This window comes from Salvelinus fontinalis, chromosome 2 (genome assembly GCF_029448725.1).
Source record: "Salvelinus fontinalis isolate EN_2023a chromosome 2, ASM2944872v1, whole genome shotgun sequence".
Lineage (NCBI taxonomy): Eukaryota > Metazoa > Chordata > Actinopteri > Salmoniformes > Salmonidae > Salvelinus > Salvelinus fontinalis.
In genome coordinates, this window is record NC_074666.1 from 95,837,672 (window position 1) to 95,842,397 (window position 4,726).

Below are 4,726 nucleotides of genomic sequence, written 5' to 3' on the forward strand. Positions count from 1 at the left end.
GTGTCTGATGTGTGTGTGTCCTGTAGCTCAGTGGGGAGTATGGTCTGATGTGTCTGATGTGTGTGTGTGTGTCCTGTAGCTCAGTGGGGAGTATGGTCTGATGTGTGTGTGTGTGTCCTGTAGCTAAGTGGGGAGTATGGTCTGATGTGTCTGTATGTGTGTGTCCTGTAGCTCAGTGGGGAGTATGGTCTGATGTGTCTGTATGTGTGTGTGTCCTGTAGCTCAGTGGGGAGTATGGTCTGATGTGTCTGTATCTGTGTGTCCTGTAGCTCAGTGGGGAGTATGGTCTGATGTGTCTGTATGTGTGTGTCCTGTAGCTCAGTGGGGAGTATGGTCTGATGTGTCTGTATGTGTGTGTCCTGTAGCTCAGTGGGGAGTATGGTCTGATGTGTCTGTATGTGTCTGTCCTGTAGCTCAGTGGGGAGTATGGTCTGATGTGTCTGTATGTGTGTGTCCTGTAGCTCAGTGGGGAGTATGGTCTGATGTGTCTGTATGTGTGTGTCCTGTAGCTCAGTGGGGAGTATGGTCTGATGTGTCTGTATGTGTGTGTCCTGTAGCTCAGTGGGGAGTATGGTCTGATGTGTCTGTCTGTGTGTGTCCTGTAGCTCAGTGGGGAGTATGGTCTGATGTGTCTGTCTGTGTGTGTCCTGTAGCTCAGTGGGGAGTATGGTCTGATGTGTCTGTGTGTGTGTGTCCTGTAGCTCAGTGGGGAGTATGGTCTGATGTGTCTGTGTGTGTGTGTCCTGTAGCTCAGTGGGGAGTATGGTCTGATGTGTCTGTATGTGTGTGTCCTGTAGCTCAGTGGGGAGTATGGTCTGATGTGTCTGTGTGTGTGTGTCCTGTAGCTCAGTGGGGAGTATGGTCTGATGTGTCTGTGTGTGTGTGTCCTGTAGCTCAGTGGGGAGTATGGTCTGATGTGTCTGTATGTGTGTGTCCTGTAGCTCAGTGGGGAGTATGGTCTGATGTGTCTGTGTGTGTCTGTCCTGTAGCTCAGTGGGGAGTATGGTCTGATGTGTCTGTGTGTGTGTGTCCTGTAGCTCAGTGGGGAGTATGGTCTGATGTGTCTGTGTGTGTGTCCTGTAGCTCAGTGGGGAGTATGGTCTGATGTGTCTGTGTGTGTCTGTCCTGTAGCTCAGTGGGGAGTATGGTCTGATGTGTCTGATGTGTCTGTCCTGTAGCTCAGTGGGGAGTATGGTCTGATGTGTCTGTATCTGTGTGTGTCCTGTAGCTCAGTGGGGAGTATGGTCTGATGTGTCTGTATCTGTGTGTGTCCTGTAGCTCAGTGGGGAGTATGGTCTGATGTGTCTGTGTGTGTGTGTCCTGTAGCTCAGTGGGGAGTATGGTCTGATGTGTCTGTGTGTGTGTGTCCTGTAGCTCAGTGGGGAGTATGGTCTGATGTGTCTGTGTGTGTGTGTCCTGTAGCTCAGTGGGGAGTATGGTCTGATGTGTCTGTGTGTGTGTGTCCTGTAGCTCAGTGGGGAGTATGGTCTGATGTGTATGTGTGTGTGTCCTGTAGCTCAGTGGGGAGTATGGTCTGATGTGTCTGTATGTGTGTGTCCTGTAGCTCAGTGGGGAGTATGGTCTGATGTGTCTGTATCTGTGTGTGTCCTGTAGCTCAGTGGGGAGTATGGTCTGATGTGTCTGTATGTGTGTGTCCTGTAGCTCAGTGGGGAGTATAGTCTGATGTGTCTGTGTGTGTGTGTGTCCTGTAGCTCAGTGGGGAGTACGGTCTGATGTGTCTGTGTGTCTGTGTCCTGTAGCTCAGTGGGGAGTACGGTCTGATGTGTCTGTATGTGTGTGTCCTGTAGCTCAGTGGGGAGTATAGTCTGATGTGTCTGTATGTGTGTGTCCTGTAGCTCAGTGGGGAGTATGGTCTGATGTGTCTGTGTGTGTGTGTCCTGTAGCTCAGTGGGGAGTATGGTCTGATGTGTCTGTGTGTGTGTGTCCTGTAGCTCAGTGGGGAGTATGGTCTGATGTGTCTGTATGTGTGTGTCCTGTAGCTCAGTGGGGAGTATGGTCTGATGTGTCTGTGTGTGTGTGTCCTGTAGCTCAGTGGGGAGTATGGTCTGATGTGTCTGTATCTGTGTGTGTCCTGTAGCTCAGTGGGGAGTATGGTCTGATGTGTCTGTATGTGTGTGTCCTGTAGCTCAGTGGGGAGTATGGTCTGATGTGTCTGTATGTGTGTGTCCTGTAGCTCAGTGGGGAGTATGGTCTGATGTGTCTGTGTGTGTGTGTCCTGTAGCTCAGTGGGGAGTATGGTCTGATGTGTCTGTATGTGTGTGTCCTGTAGCTCAGTGGGGAGTATGGTCTGATGTGTCTGTATGTGTGTGTCCTGTAGCTCAGTGGGGAGTATGGTCTGATGTGTCTGTATGTGTGTGTCCTGTAGCTCAGTGGGGAGTATGGTCTGATGTGTCTGTGTGTGTGTGTCCTGTAGCTCAGTGGGGAGTATGGTCTGATGTGTCTGTATGTGTGTGTCCTGTAGCTCAGTGGGGAGTATGGTCTGATGTGTCTGTGTGTTTCTGTCCTGTAGCTCAGTGGGGAGTATGGTCTGATGTGTCTGTATGTTTCTGTCCTGTAGCTCAGTGGGGAGTATGGTCTGATGTGTCTGTGTGTGTCCTGTAGCTCAGTGGGGAGTATGGTCTGATGTGTCTGTGTGTGTGTGTCCTGTAGCTCAGTGGGGAGTATGGTCTGATGTGTCTGTATGTGTCTGTCCTGTAGCTCGGTGGGGAGCATGGTCTGATGTGTCTGTGTGTATCTGTCCTGTAGCTCAGTGGGGAGTATGGTCTGATGTGTCTGTATGTGTGTCCTGTAGCTCAGTGGGGAGTATGGTCTGATGTGTCTGTATGTGTGTGTGTCCTGTAGCTCAGTGGGGAGTATGGTCTGATGTGTGTGTGTCTGTCCTGTAGCTCAGTGGGGAGTATGGTCTGATGTGTCTGTGTGTGTGTGTGTCCTGTAGCTCAGTGGGGAGTATGGTCTGATGTGTCTGTATGTGTCTGTCCTGTAGCTCAGTGGGGAGTATGGTCCGATGTGTCTGTATGTGTCCTGTAGCTCAGTGGGGAGTATGGTCTGATGTGTCTGTGTGTGTGTGTCCTGTAGCTCAGTGGGGAGTATGGTCTGATGTGTCTGTATGTGTCCTGTAGCTCAGTGGGGAGTATGGTCTGATGTGTGTGTGTGTGTCCTGTAGCTCAGTGGGGAGTATGGTCTGATGTGTCTGTCTGTATGTGTCCTGTAGCTCAGTGGGGAGCATGGTCTGATGTGTCTGTATGTGTCTGTCCTGTAGCTCAGTGGGGAGCATGGTCTGATGTGTCTGTCTGTGTGTGTCCTGTAGCTCAGTGGGGAGTATGGTCTGATGTGTCTGTATGTGTGTGTCCTGTAGCTCAGTGGGGAGTATGGTCTGATGTGTCTGTATGTGTGTGTGTCCTGTAGCTCAGTGGGGAGTATGGTCTGATGTGTCTGTATGTGTCTGTCCTGTAGCTCAGTGGGGAGTATAGTCTGATGTGTCTGTGTGTATCTGTCCTGTAGCTCAGTGGGGAGTATGGGCTGATGTGTCTGTGTGTGTGTGTCCTGTAGCTCAGTGGGGAGTATGGTCTGATGTGTCTGTATGTGTCCTGTAGCTCAGTGGGGAGTATGGTCTGATGTGTCTGTATGTGTGTGTCCTGTAGCTCAGTGGGGAGTATGGTCTGATGTGTCTGTATCTGTGTGTCCTGTAGCTCAGTGGGGAGTATGGTCTGATGTGTCTGTATGTGTGTGTCCTGTAGCTCAGTGGGGAGTATGGTCTGATGTGTCTGTATGTGTGTCTGTCCTGTAGCTCAGTGGGGAGTATGGTCTGATGTGTCTGTGTGTGTCCTGTAGCTCAGTGGGGAGCATGGTCTGATGTGTCTGTATGTGTGTCCTGTAGCTCAGTGGGGAGCATGGTCTGATGTGTCTGTATCTGTGTGTCCTGTAGCTCAGTGGGGAGTATGGTCTGATGTGTCTGTATGTGTGTGTCCTGTAGCTCAGTGGGGAGTATGGTCTGATGTGTCTGTATGTGTGTCTGTCCTGTAGCTCAGTGGGGAGTATGGTCTGATGTGTCTGTGTGTGTCCTGTAGCTCAGTGGGGAGCATGGTCTGATGTGTCTGTGTGTGTCCTGTAGCTCAGTGGGGAGTATGGTCTGATGTGTCTGTATCTGTGTGTCCTGTAGCTCAGTGGGGAGTATGGTCTGATGTGTCTGTATCTGTGTGTCCTGTAGCTCAGTGGGGAGTATGGTCTGATGTGTCTGTGTGTGTCCTGTAGCTCAGTGGGGAGCATGGTCTGATGTGTCTGTATGTGTGTGTCCTGTAGCTCAGTGGGGAGTATGGTCTGATGTGTCTGTATCTGTGTGTGTCCTGTAGCTCAGTGGGGAGTATGGTCTGATGTGTCTGTATGTGTGTGTCCTGTAGCTCAGTGGGGAGCATGGTCTGATGTGTCTGTATCTGTGTGTCCTGTAGCTCAGTGGGGAGTATGGTCTGATGTGTCTGTGTGTGTCCTGTAGCTCAGTGGGGAGCATGGTCTGATGAAAGATGAAGCCTACTGCCAGGTGATGAAACAGGTCACAGGAAACACCAGCTCCAAAACGTAAGACTTGAACCCTAATCCTTACCTCTAAACCCTAACCCTGACCTCTAACCTTAACCTCTAACCCTAAGCTTGACCTCTAGGGACAGTTGTCAGAGAGGATGGAGACTACTCTACATCCTGACTGTTATAG